Source organism: Thunnus maccoyii, chromosome 24, assembly GCF_910596095.1.
Source record: "Thunnus maccoyii chromosome 24, fThuMac1.1, whole genome shotgun sequence".
Taxonomy (NCBI): Eukaryota; Metazoa; Chordata; class Actinopteri; order Scombriformes; family Scombridae; genus Thunnus; species Thunnus maccoyii.
Genome location: NC_056556.1, coordinates 1,998,426 through 2,013,513, shown reverse-complemented (window position 1 = coordinate 2,013,513; position 15,088 = coordinate 1,998,426). Strand labels below are relative to the sequence as shown.

Genomic DNA, 15,088 nt, shown 5'->3' with positions numbered 1-15,088 from the left:
TCTGTAGAGCCAAAGTTGGAAAACTGGTGGACTTTGTGTTGAGGAACTTTTATTGTGAAAATCAAGAGTTTAAGAGGTTAAAGGTCAGGGGTCAAGCTTTGGATTCATCATTTTGGGGGAAAACAAGGTCCACATCCAAAATCATTTCAGAAAATTTACACTTCCAGCGTCCTGGTAGCTGCGAGGGTCTGCAGGATAGACGTTTTATCAGCTTTTACTGAAGATTGAAGTTGTTTCAATCTATAAAGGACAAAATTTAGCATCAATTTAATTCTCATCAGACAAAGTAAAGGCCTATAAAACAACATATGGCTAATATCTGGTCATCTGCTCATATTCTTCCCCTTCATAACGAGGTAATAATATAATAATAATGATATATAATAATAATTAGATTAATGAAACAAGCAGGTATCTGTGATTAATAACTTTCTGGCTGCTAAAACAACATCGTCCACGTTACAAAGTGTTTCTGTTGAGATGTTGTGTGTTTCCACTGAACGGATGAACACATGAAGACGTCCAGACTTGACGGAGCTCCTCTGAGTGAGTCACGGAGCCTTCAGTCAGTCATGTGGACCTGTCGGCTGCTGCAGACTGACGGGGACGCAGGTCTCCACACGCTGGCACCACGTTTCTCTGAAAAAAATGAAGAAAAACAAATTTTTGTGGAACACTGATGCAAAATGAGGCTTTTTTTTACTGCAGGAACATAACAATCCTTCACATTCCTCACATTCAGACGCATTTGGTACAAAGTTCTTGTGTTTCCTTCTCTTGGTATTTTACAAACTGAACCATTGGTTTGTTTGCTATTAAAAAGGCTTTATGGACGGTTTATACTCTGTTTGGTAGGTGAGAGAAGTTTATATCCAGACTCCAGGTCACTGCAGGAGCATAAAACAGCGTCCAGCATGTTTTACTACTTTATCAGGTTTATTCCAACACTAGTTTTACAGAAATTAACAGTCAGCAGGTCAGAGATATAAAGTGCTTCTCGTTAAATGTCTCCTCGTTTGTTTCCCTCATTTGCATCTTTATCTGGCGATGAAACGAGTTTTCAGCTGTCAGTCTGCAAATAAAAATAACAATAATAATAATAATAATGGTGTAGAGTTACCGCTGATGTCATCCACCATGACAGAAGAGAAGGTGAAATATCTCTTCATCTTTGTCTTAAAATAAACACATTATATTGTGAACAGATCCGTCAAATTATAAAGTTACTGAATGCATATGAGACAACGTTGATTTAATATATTAATTATTTGAATCTGCGTCTATTAATATTGTATTCGTAAGTTCATTATTTAATGTCTCGTAACTGGCTAGTAGCTCTGCTACACTTCCTACCTGACTGTTTTAATCATAGAAACTGATATTTAATTAACATGTTTCACTGCTGGAAGGCAGGCTCTAATATTATCCAGGTTGAAATAGGAAAATTTAAAAACATTAACTAGATTTGGACTCAGAAAACATGTAAACCTGGGACTGATAGTACACAATCAGTCTGATCAGCTGCAGCATCCAGTCACCACACATTAACAATGACGGGATGTGTTGGTTTGATTAAAGACTTCAGTGACGGATGGTCTCTTGTGTCCTGGCTCAGGCCTCCTCCAGGCAGCCTCCTCATTATTCCCAATAGTAATAAAGGGATTGAGACATCATTCACGATGGCGGATTGGAACGGTTTTTGGTCACCCGAGGAGCCAGGAGACATGAAAACCAGCACACGTAGTCAGGAGATAACCACATACGTCAAGTTTATCTGAAGCTAATGTGAAGCTTCAGCGTCCAAATGAGTCAAATCAAGGAGATATCTTTCAACGTTACAGTCTTTTTAGTGCCAGAGTCCCTCTTTTTGTTACTCAACACTGTCCGAGGAAACACAAAGAGGGAATTTGATGCTAAAAAGACTGTAAATGTGTCAGATATCCACTTGATATGACTAACTCAGACTGCTGAAGCTGAATAGAAGCTTCACACAGACTTTTAAATGCATTTTTAGCACAAAATGAGGATCTTTTAGGACTGATTAGAGTGAGGAAAAACCTCTTTCACTGTTCATATGGACACCTGACTGTGTGAAAGTCTTATTGTAAAACATACAGGTAACCAGAGATGCTGATTCTCTTGTTGGATCTTGTGAGAAGTCCCGCTGTGGCATCCGTTTGAAGCTTTGACAGCTCAGATTGACGAGTTGCAGAATGCAATAAAAGCAGCGATGACAGCTTCGAAGTTCTTTGGGATGAAAAAAAAAGATCTTAAGTTTTGATCATATAACAGTAAAAAAAATTAAGCTTGTTGTCAAAGATAACAGCAGGAAATGTGATAGCGTGCTGCTAAACGTCCATGAAAAATGTGCTGAGAAATGCTGCTGAATCATGTTTGTGAATGAGTCTCTGCTGCAGTCCCTCATTCATTCACCCGGGGGGGACTCTGCTGTGATGGACAGCCTGTGAGTGATGGACAGAGCCCAAGGCGGAGACACTGCCGCTCTGTTCAGGCCCCCCACGGGGGGTGGCCGGGGCCCCCAGAGCCCCGCAACAAATCTCCCAATTGTATTCCCCAACGCTCACCAGAAACATGCCACATGATCCTTATCAGGCTGCCTTTAAAGTAAATATACACCCCGAACATATATTATCATAAATTATCGCTGCGTATTACCATGATGGTGATTGCAGCTAAACGCTTTATCCATCAAAACGCTCGCTGGGTGTTTATGTGTGTGTGTGTGTGTGTGGAAAAAAAAGAGGAAAAAGAACATTCATGGTCCGAGTTAAAGAGCCGTCGTCCTTGCCAATATTTGTTCAAGTTGCCTCCAATGAGATCTCGGGGTCCGGGGCGAGATTTGTATGAACACAAGCTGTGAGTGATGTCATTCATTGAGCGGCGTTTCACATTCAATAATGAATTGGAACAGAATGGAGTAAGCTCCCTTTAATAGCTGCCTTCTTGAATCGTTGCCATCTCTCCTGGAGAATAGTGTGTGTGTGTGTGTGTGTGTGTGTGTGTGTGTGTGTGTGTGTGTGTGTGTGGCACTTTTCTTTATTTTCACACATGTTAACACGTGCTATTACCAGGTCAGTCAGTAATCAAAAATGCCCTCGAAACAAGAGAGGTTAAATTAGTTCACTGGATGTTGGCTCGGCCTGTTTTTTGGCGGATGATTCTGACCGATTCGTTATGCGAGTACATCGATGGAGAGCAGCTTGGTTGCGGTTTTTGCTTTGTCACTGTGTGGGAACCTCAAAACAAACACGCCAGCATGCATATGTAGCCTATGCTCTAAACCAGACTCCATACTGTAACCAGTAATCATAAAACTGTCATGTCTTCATTTGTTCAGACTGCAGCATTTCATCAGCGGTGGAAGAAGAACTCAGATCCTTTACTGCAGGAAAAGTACCAGCAATGTAAAAATACACTAGTTATTGTAGTTATGTATATACTTTATATACAGTCAGTGGTTCCCAACCTAGGGGTCGGGGCCCTCCAAAGGGTCAGCAGATAAATCTGAGGGGTGGTGAGATGATTAATGGGAGAGGAAAGAAGAAAAAACAAAGTTCTGATACACAAATCTGTTTTCAGTTTTTGGACTTTTTCTCTAATCTTTGATTTTTGGATCATTTGAACATTCATTAAAATGAAACCATGTGAGAAGTTTAGAGGGTAAAATCACTGTTTGGTGGAGCTGTTAACAACTCATAGCTTTATGTGAGACGTCCGGGGGGAAGCTAGCGTCAGAGAGGCTAAATTTTGCCCGACATGTCGGACACTCGGTTGCACGGTTGCATGAGTTCTGATGAGGTCAGCAGGGGTTTAAGAGGCTGAGTAAGATCTTGAACGCTGCCACATCAGCAAGGTTACACTAAAAGCATTCCTCTTGAAATATGTGACATTCAGCTGCTGCAGGGAACAAATCTCCTTCACATCTACACCTATTGTAAAAGGATGATAATGTGATTTTTTTTTTGGGTAAAATTCAGTCAACCAGCAGCCTTCTGCTTTCTTTTTTGTGTGTGTGTGTGTGTGTGTGTGTTTGAACATCATGACTCTTGTGATTCCTGGAAAAACAACTGGGCTCATTAATCTTTCAGCTCTTGTTCTTACAGTTCAGAGCTCTGAGGCGAGCTTAAACGTCCACCTCACTGTCCCACAGCTATTCAGCAAATAATCTTCTAAGTGTGTGGCTATAAGCAAAATAATTCAACACCAAATCCATGCTAAGACGATAATGGCGTTTTGTACCGCTGCACAAATTCAATCTAAGCCTCTTAATTATATGTGTTGTACAATCTTTTGGCGAGCGCCTTCTTAACTGATGAAGTCACTCATACCAGGAGATTAGCCGACTGGGAGGCCTTGACCTTAAAAATAGCGGGGCCAGCTCGTTGCTGACCCATGATGTGAGGTAGGCGAGGTGGGCTGAGACGCACGTGGACTGCAAGTCATTGTGTTGCTAATGAACAGAAAGAAAACCAACACGCCCCCCCCCCTCCCACCCCCCCCCTATGAATCCAAACCAGGTGTCAGGGCAGAAAAACAAAGCAGAGGCTGCAACACTGAAAGCTACTTCTTCACCGGCTGGTTTCAGGAAGTGAGCGAACCGGGTGATTAAAAATGTAGAAAGTACACTCTGTGCACGAAAGCAGCAGCAGAGTTATGTTTCATTAGTTTGACAGGTTAACATGGGGGAGACCTGACGAGAAACAAGCAGCGGTTTGACACCGAGCGCAGCGGTGGGTGGGCGAAAAAGATTCACCTCGGTTTGAGTTTGGAGGTCGCCGAGTGCATTTAGATGGACGTTAGTCTGTTATGGTTGAGTTCTTGGAGAATCCTGGATGTTTTGTTGATCCAGTGTCAAAGTTCAGCGCCGTTGCAAGAAGTAATGAGTCCTTTATGTAATGACGATGGAAGTCTGGTGATGTTTTTGTTGCCTTAGTTTTTATCTATACTGGATTTACCATGTGTGGACGTTGTGGGAAAAGTGTCGTTGCTGAATGTCATCTGGGGTTTTGGAGAATCGTCCAATATGGGGCTGAAACATCATATCCTGGTTTCAGAAACCTGGATGAGCTTCCTCGGTTTGCTCTTTGAAAGAGCAGAAAATATGATGATCTGGACGGTAAAAATGAAAGAAGTCTGACAGTAGTTGATGCGGAGAGTACATTTTTATTATCACTGCTGTTTCCCCACATCTGCTCATCAGATGATGAGGACAAATTAAGCCAATAAGCCTGAGGTTCAACAGCATTTTATCAAATCCGTTTATATTATCTGACTCCTCTTGAATCCTTTATCAGATCTACTTGGGTTCAGCTTTTAACAAACTGTAGGGTAGAACAACCAAAGTTACAGACAAACACTCAATATCAACATCATGGTGGCACTAAAGGAAAAGTGAGAGGATCAATAAAGTAATTAGACTTAATCCTCTGAGCACCGTGAATATTTGTACCAAATTTTATGGCGATCCATCCAGTAGCTGTTGAGATATTTCAGTCGTGGACGGACAGAAGCGATGACATCCATAGAGCCAGAAAATTAAAATTCAAAGATGTCAGGAGCACAAAAGCTTTAAGAGTCTAATTAATGTTCAAATATTGCAGTTACACAGATTAAAAATGTACCTGACACACTGAGATAACAGCTAAAACCAACTGATCTGGGCTCAAGAGAAACAAAAAGAGATTCCAGGCGTTTCACCGACTCTGGTGCCGACATGGCGTCTTGCGTCCGACCCCACCCAGCCGTAGCGCCGAGCTAGTTAGCGCTGATCAGGACTTGGTTGCCTTCAACCGTCAGGTGCTGGAGCCAAATTCCATCAGTCCTCCAGTCCCGAGCCGGCGATCCGCAAAACCTCAGGGGCGACAACAACAGCTCAGTGTGCGCCGACCCCCGCCTCCCCTTCCTGCACCGCCAATTCATCAGGCCGGGCATGACACAAGAATTGCAGCCCCCTTAATGTCAAGGCAATCAGAGACTCAATCAGAGCTGCACAGCACAGTGGGAACCACACTCCCAACACATGTGCACAGGAGTACCCTGAGGGCCCCAAATCTGCAGAACTAATGAGAGAGAATATACGTGCCCCACAAGTATGTGCCCTAGAGAGACTCGGCAGCAGCACAGGGACCCAGCACCCTTAGAGAGAAAAGGGGAAAAAAAAAAAAAAAAAAGTAAATCAGCCAAAACGGCACTCCTGTAACAAAGCTTTAACCCTTTATTCAGAGAGCTTAGCCCTGAAACAAGACCAAACCTGCCTGGACACAAAACCTCTCTGAATCTCCCGGAGGAGGAAAAACAACAGCAATATCTGCCGAGGCCACACGGTCGAAGCTCCGAGGGAACGTTGTAGGTGCCTCACTCGAATGAGAGCTCTCTTAAATAACATTGATGTACGCCTGGAGAGACACATGGCCTGATTTAGATAATGGATGTGCTTTTTTTAAAGTTTTTCCTTTAAATTACTGTCAATTATTCAAAAGAAACATTTCAAGTGAGAACAATGCCTAATTGGGAGTTACCAAGAAAAGCAAACTGTCCCCCATTGTGCCTTTTGCAACTCGCTCTGTCCTACTTTCCTCGAGCTCCAACAATGAAGATGTTTTAAAAGAAGAGAAGACAGAATGAATGGTGGTGATATTAAAAGGTATGAAAACCTGAAAAGATGTTTATTTGCAGGAAGTTGTTTGCAAAGTTGGTGGTCACGGTTAAATAACATCCCAGTGTACGGTATGTTTTCTTAACCAAGTCATCAGCCCGATTCTTGATGCTCTAATGCTTTTGGTATGCCTCTCCCTGACCTAGAAACAGGGATAAGCATCAGGCTTAATCAGGCAACAAAAATGGCAGCTTGCTCACTGTACACTTATGAATGAGGCTCTCATTATTCGAGGGTGCTGATCATTGGAGGGGGGCGACATTTCCACAAAAAAAAAAAAAAAAACGGTTCCTTCTTAACCATTTAGATTAGAACAATCTCATGAATAGTCATAAGGCTGGCACGTCATTCTCATGAACCCTCGGCGGTATGAATATTCTAATGAGGCCGGGTTTTTTTTTTTTTTTTTTTTTCTTTCCACAGCAAGCTTCTTCTTCTCCTCATGAATATTCATGACGGGAGGACGCTCGTCAACGGCGGCGGCGGGCGCGCTGGCTGTGCAGGTCAGTCGGGCGCAGTGATCCAGCAGCAGCTCCGGCTTAACCAACCATCTGGAGCGTTTAGGGTAGCACAATGTGCCACACCCCCGTCAACCCCCCCCCCCCCCCAGAACTAGTACAAGATGAATTACATCATTTGCCGAGCGACGTTTTTAAACTCCCCGAAAAGGACGGCGTCGCTCAATTTCTCCTCAATGGAAAATCTGAGCTTCAAAAGGAGGAAGATCAGCTGATCGGAGCGGCACTTCCTGTGTTTTATCTCTTTATTCTTTACCTAAAGATTTAGCTTCCTAAACTGTGTTTCTGGGCCCCAGTTTGGCTCCTGAACTTCCTTCTTTCAGGCTCTCTTCATGTCACGAGCAGCACTGGAATGAAATATGTCTCCTCTTTTAGAAAAACAGAAGCTTTTGGATCTTTAATGACTGATTATTTCTATTTCTGCCAAAATTTCTGCCAAATTCTGGGTCTTATTTCCTAAAAACATCGGATTCTACAATAAATATTCAACATTTTTACATTTCTGTTTGTGCGCAGATTAAACAAAGGCGATCCGACGTGTTGATGTGTGAGCTTCAGAAGTGTTAGTAGACGGATGTTTTCTGGGTTAACCACATCCTGACTCCAGCTCTGTACTTTACAAACAGACGATGAGATTGACATCCATCTTTTCATCTCTCTCTCTCTCTCTCTCTCTCTCTGAAAAACAGCCAGCAATCTTGTTTCCCAGCATATTAAATTATCTCCGTGATGAGATCTGAGATGCATCCCGACGTTAAACCAGGGGCTGAAAAACCAGGAATAAAGATTCAAGTGTTTCCTGGGAAAATTTACACTCTTTCCCAGAAAAAATAGCTGCAGGAAGTTGGGATTTTTGAGCATGTGTGTACTTGTGTGTCTGTATGTTGTGTACTTCCACAATATAACTGGATCAACTTTTTCAGCTGCAGGCATTTCTTACATTTCATAATGAAAATGTTTCTGTATCTTACGGTTCAGCTGAGAAAATAGAATAAGTGAGATTAAAACACAAAAACTATACAGACGAGCAGGCTGTTACTGCAACTGAACGTCCACAAATAATCCTCCTCGAACCACCAAAACAAAAAACAGATGGATGCATACGGCAGATTTTCCTTCCCTGCCTCTGCAGCAGCAGTAAAAAACCTTCAGGTCAACACTGTAAAGCTGCACATTCACTCCAAGAAACAACGTTTTTCTTGCACGGATGTATAAATATCACCTGACCTGATGAAGATCCGATCGTTTCATTGATGCCTTGCACCTACAGTTTGTGTGTGATGTGCATATAATTACTCTCCTTCAGCTCTGTAAAACTCCCATAAAACCACTTGCATGTATTAAAACTGGTAAAACAAACTTTGGGAAGGAATAGGAAAGAAAAGCAGCAGAAAATCAAGGAAAAAAAACATATTTAAGGGTGAATCATCTGCTGTTTTTTTGTGTATAAAATCATATTTTTCTGGAAAGTAATCGCTTTAAAAATCACCAGAAAACCTTCCACCTTACTGGAAACGTTTAGGCTAACTTTATTGTTGATGATAAATCCTGTTACAACACTTTTTATTCAGGGTCAACTGAGGAGCTCCGACAATGCAGGCTTGACTAACCAGGGAGGAGTTGTTGTTGTGACTCGGAGACCACGGCTTCTTTTTTTTTTGCTATTTTTGGAGGTGAGAAGTTCAGACTGTGACTCACTTATCGTCTCCGATCTGCTTCCTAAAGCATCACACACACACACTAAGATCCACAAGTGTGTTTTTTTTGGAGGGGGGGGTGGGGGGGGGGGGGGGGGGGGGGGGGGGGCGGGGACGCAGTTGCAGTGGAGAGCCGGCGTCTCAAAGACCTGAGACACTGAGGGTGAAGTGGAATGCCTGAAGCGTGAGTCAGGAGGCATCTGAACAACAACAAGCCGAGGAACAAACCACAAGCCAGACTCTGCTGCTCCACCCGTCACTTCTGGCAGGCGGCCGAGCATCTCTGGAGGGCTGTGACTGAACACCTGAAAGCTGGTCGAAGCAACCGTGTGGTGAACTTTTCCCTTATTAAAACACGGATCATGTTATTTGCTCACATTTCTCTGTTTTAAACACTTGTTATTGTATTTTACTTGCTTTTATATTCGATTATAGTGACATTTTATTACATTAAATTTTATTTCTACTTTTGGTTTTTATGCTCCGAGCTGCAGGAATATCATATTAACATTCTTTAAAAGCAGACTGAAAACATTCCTTTCCTCTTGTTGTGGTTGTCTGTTTCATTTTAGTTGCTTGTTAGGACGCCTTGTATGTCCTGTAGGTGTAATTAATTAATTTCCCATGCTTTCTGCGAATCACGTTGTATCCCTTCCCCTCCTTTGGAATGAAAATTTCAACCTCCTGTTTGTCTTTGTCCACAAAACAACACAGAAACACACCATAGGTAGGTTTAATATTGTCTCAACGTTACACACCTGTCGACCTACAGGTGTCGGTACGCTTCAGCCAAAGCGGTGTCCTTTCCAACCACCTTTCAGACACTGAAATTAAGTCCAAGTGCCTGAAAACTTTATGCAGCGATTGGAGGGTTTGAACTTCTCTCTGACGCTCTTTTTTACATACTTCACACAACCACGCTTGTAATTTAAGTACGACACTGAATGAATGCCTTTGAGGAGAGACTGTCCAAGAGTGTGCGCAGTTACCGTTACCGCCAACTGGAAAATCTATAAACATTTTTCCCTTATAAATGTGTCCTGACAACACTTTATATGAACTAGCTCATTTCAAGCATGTCAGTCTTTAATGGTGATGGAACTGTGACAGATGACGTGACGCCACGTTGCCCTGGGGGTGAAACAGGGCAGCCACCATGGATGTATCAGAAGAGCTGGATAAGGGACCAAAAATGGCGCCTATTCACTTTACATCTTGATGACATCATGGACTTTTTAATCACGTTTCACGGCTCGAGGAAAGTTTTGCAAATATAAAACCTCCATGGATCAAACATTCACAATAGAAAGAGTCATAATTGACCTTGTTATAATGGTGGTCTATGGGGACAATGTTTTTTCGCCGCATTACCACGAGTGACCACTGGGAAAACTCTTATAACGCGTACATGACTGCGATGCTAAATGCTAGCAAGATCAGCTAAACTACTCCTGAACCAGACCAGACTCTGGTGGAGCTTCCTCTGATGCCGCCCAGTATGACCAGCATTGTCCCATAAAAAAAAAAAAGCTCTTAGCTGCTCTTTTCGGCAGAGTTCAGGAAGTTAACCAGACAAACATCTGCCAAACCAACTGGTTAGTCTCCATACGTGAAGTCTTTTCTGTTGTTAAACCCCCAAAAAAAGCTGTTTGAACACCTTTCTCATAACGTATAAATCTCATTTTTGTGTTGTTTGTCTAAGTTTGTTTTCTAACGAGGAGAAGAAGACGCCGCCGCCCTCTAAAACAGACTCGGACAAGCCACAGAGAGGTGAGATTTATGCTTTCTTGGGAGTGTTTTCAGACTCTATTTTGTACTTTTACAAGAAGACTAAGTAATAAGTTTGACAAATGTACGTCTGGTTAACTGCCCCACCTTCGCTAAAGAGCAGCTGCTTCCTTAAACTTTTCAAGACAGTCCAATAAAGGCAATAAAAACTTTGCATGGAAGCTATTAAAAGAGTTTTCCTGCTCTGCAAACCCAAAAATTAGAGGCATCGTCCCAAAACTGGTGAATCAGGTCTGGCAATGCCATGTCCAGTCTGGGACCTTTGATGCATGTCACCCTCCCATTTCTTCTTCTCTCTACTGTATCCTCCCTAATAAAGTAGCGTCTCTGCTGTCAACGGTTAGATGCTAGATAGTATTTTACTGCTGTCTTTATATTCTGGCTGCAAACCAATTTAGACAATAAAGATACTTTGAACTTTGAACTCAAAAAAAACGATCATTCCTTCGAGTTATGAGCGTTCATTAACTTCTTAAAAAGCAGAAGAATCGGTGCGTAAAACTGTCTTTCACCCTCATTTGTTCAGATTTCGAGCCATCAATCATCTTTTTTTTTACGACAGCGGTGTGTCTTGTTTTTTTTTTTTTTTGCCCCCAGAGCACATCCTGCATGGAAGACTCTTAGGTGAGGCTGGTGAAAACGTGTCGGCTTCCAGGCTCTCGCTTCAGTTTTTTACAGCGTGTCGAAGAGAAACCGCAGCGGACTGATAAAGTGTGGCTGTTGATGCTTCGGGTGAAAGAAAACCTGGAGATGCATCGTGCATATTTTGATAAGTGCAGTGGAACATTCCAGTCATTCTCCACCATAAACTCATGAGAACGCCCCTCAGAGCGAGATCCGTCTTCTTCTTCTTCTTCTTCTTCTTCTCCTCCTCCTCCTCTCCCCGCAGCGGTTATCACAGCGTCTCTCTCAGATCTGTTGCCGGGGCTCCTGTCGTGTTTTCTCTCTCTCTCTCTCTCTCTCTCTCTCTCTCTGTATGTTCATGTTGTTTAAAAGAAAAAAAAAAAAAGTTTCCACTTGTCTGACATGTTAAAAAAGGCACTCAGATGTGTTTCTGTTTCTGTTTTAGTGACTGAACAGGGTGTTTTTTCACAGCGCTGAAGTACAGAAACATGCAAGATCACCCACGTTACAAGCAGCCAGCAGTGGGAAAAGTACCCAAATACTTGAGTGGAACTAAAGCAGCACTGCAGTGGAAAAAGACTTTATTACAAGCCAAAGTTTTTTGGGGGGGATTTTTTAAGCTTTCGGATCAGTTTATAAAGGAAAAATGAGGAAAGATAATCAAGAAAGGGAATTGAAAATGTAGCAAAAAGAAAAAGTAGAAGAGAAAAAGTAGAAAAATATCCCAATATGGTAAAAATCTACCGTATATTTAAATGCAGCACTTATTTATCGTCTTGGATTTTATCCCAGAGCACCTCTTCACTGACACCTCTCATCACGTTCCAAATGTGCTCGTTTGAACTGATTTCAAACAAGATACCGTTGGACGTTATTTATCATCTTAACGAGGATATCGTTAACTTTATTTGTCTCGCAGGAGTCGCGGTGATGCTGGAATATGTCGATGTTTAGGCTTGTTGTCTTTATTTCAGTACGTCTGGTCAAATTTCCTCTTTAATACTTCAATTCTAAGTGCAGACACTTGACTGTTCACACGTTTATTCCACTTTTAACCAATATTTATCCATTTAAATGTACTAAACTACAGTCGTTTACACACAAGTTAAACTAAATATACTAAAGGTCAGCTGCACAGATTCCTTCTGTGGGTTTTATATTACATTTTAAGCAAATCATAATTTGTATTTTTTCTGTAAGTTTGCTGTTCAACTCTACAATCTTTTCATGCTTCTGTCTGTCTTAAATTGTAACTGTATGCATGAAGGAAGAAATCCAAAATGTGCAGCATGATGCAACACAAGTGGTTGAAAAAAAGCAGCAATAAATCAAGTTTTCCTTCACTGTTCACACTGTCGGCCTGAAAAAACATTTTTCTATAATGATGTAGCTCTATATTGATCAGACATGTTGATACACCAACCTGAGACCTGCAGCAGGCCTGAAAGACCCAGTAACTAAGTACATTTACTCAAGTACTTTACTTATGTACAGTTTTGAGGTACTTGTACTTTACTTGAGTATTTCCATGTGATGCTACTTTCTACATTTCAGAGGGAAATATTGTACTTTCTACTCCACTACATTTATTTAACAGATTTAGTTACTTTTCAGATGAAGATTTGACACAATGGATAATATAACAAGCTTTTAAAATACAAAAAGCAAAAAGCAGTGTGTAGTCGGGGTCACATTTCACATGTCTATGAGTTGTTAACAGCTCCACCAAATAGTGATTTTTCCCTCTAAACTTCTCACATGCTTTCATTTCAATAAATGTCCAAATGATCCAATATTTCAGCAAAAATCAAAGATTAGAGAAAAAGTCCAAAAACTGAAAACAGATTTGTGTATCAGAACTTTGTTTTTTCTTCTTTCCTCTCCCATTAATCATCTCACCACCCCTCAGATTTATCTGCTGACCCTTTGGAGGGGCCCGACCCCTAGGTTGGGAACCACTGGACTAAACTAGCTAACTGTATATAAAGTAGTGTAAACTAGCTCCACCTCCAGCAGCTACAACAGTAACATGCTGCTCTAACACTGATGCTTCACTATTAATAATCTAATGATGTCATATATAATAATATATCAGTCAGAGGGACCAAACCACTACTTTTACTGCAATACTTTAACTACATCAAGCTCATAATACTTATGTACTTTTACTGCAATACTTTAACTACATCAAGCTCATAATACTTATGTACTTTTACTGCAATACTTTAACTACATCAAGCTCATAATACTTATGTACTTTTACTTGTAATGGAGTATTTTTACATTGCTGTATTGGTACTTTTACTGCAGTAAAGGATCTGAGTATAACCTGGTAGATTACTACTTGCCACCACTATCAAGGTCAAGTCAAAGGTCAAACAAATGTCACTGTGTCATGTGGTTAAAGAGAAATAACACCCACAAAGAGGAAAAGGTAAAACCAATTTGTGCTCCCAGTAATGTATTGAAAGTTCACACTCATGTCAGTTCAGGCTCTACACTGATCTGTTTGCCCTTCAACAGGCCCTCAGCTCTTGTTGAACACTTTATAATGTCATGTGTTATCTCTATTACGTCTGTTAGCCTATGGCATGTTCCACCAGCTGCTAACGTAACTATGGATGTAAACACCTGGAGTCAACACACACACACGAGCTGAGTTTCCTTCTAAAGACGTTTTCTGACACCTGAGGCAGAGTTAGAGTGCGTTATGGAGGTAAATGAGGGATAATAACTGCCTTTAAACCTTTAGTTGAAGAACTAGAAGCACCTTTTACAGAGAGAAACCTTCACATTTTAATGGTAGTGAAGGATGAACCTCCAGGAATGTTTGTGTTTTTTTCCCATGAGTGCATGCAGCTTTTAGGATATGAAGTGTTACCTCTGTTTTTTCCATATCTTGAATTGTACTCGGACGTACGAAAATGACTTTTTGATATCATCTACCTGTGCGCAGCCTTGAAATCCCACAGTTTCCTCTGAGAGCGCATTAACTTTCCCCCAGATTCTTCCTCGGATGGAAAATACCAATGATATTCCCAATAATCCGTGGGAACGTCGACCTGAAGCGGATGGATAGGCTTCATCTATTCAACACGCGGGCTGCAGGCAGGTCACTCGACTTGACAGTAATGTGACTGTTTTGTCTCAGCCGAACGTTTTCCATAAGAACAGTCAGGCACCCGAAACCGTTTGTTCCACTGACCTACAAAACAGCTCCGACTTTACATTAAAATACTTAAACCAGATGGTTGAATCATTGTGTTTTATTGCTTCTTAAGCACCTTTTAATGAGACTGAGTGCTTTGTTTCTTCTGTCAGAAATGAGCGTCTGAGTCCATTAAATGATGCTTGAGCAGCTTTAATCAGAAATAAAAGACAGAAAAGTGCAATTTTGTGTCATTCTTGTGTGAAATTTATGCCCAAAATTACTTATTTTGTGTTTCTTTTACATCATAATATCAGTTGGGACCCATCCAAGTATCATACGCGAGTCATAACCATAGCATAAATGTGTAATTTTCAGAAAAACATGTATTTATTGAGAGGAACGGCTTCCTGATACCGCCTACAAATCTATATTGTTTAAAAAAAGCATTGCTGTGTGGGAGGAGGCACTCTGATTGGCTGGAGAGACGTCACATGACAAGAGATGCGTAAACACAGACGTAGGATCCATATTTTATCCGGAAATGAATTAAAATGAAGTGTCACAAAACGATCAAATTATCGTACATTATCGGACTTTTGGTATTATCGATCGTACATCGTACACAGGGGAAAAC

At 41.4% G+C, this 15,088-nt stretch overlaps 1 protein-coding gene across 2 annotated transcripts in view; it reads left to right on the top strand.

Annotated features, from left to right (window-relative positions):
• LOC121891820 (ras-related protein Ral-B-like) overlaps positions 1 to 15,088 on the top strand; it is a 187,597-nt gene that overhangs the window by 147,641 nt on the left and 24,868 nt on the right. The gene's annotated exons all lie outside the window — the stretch shown is intronic.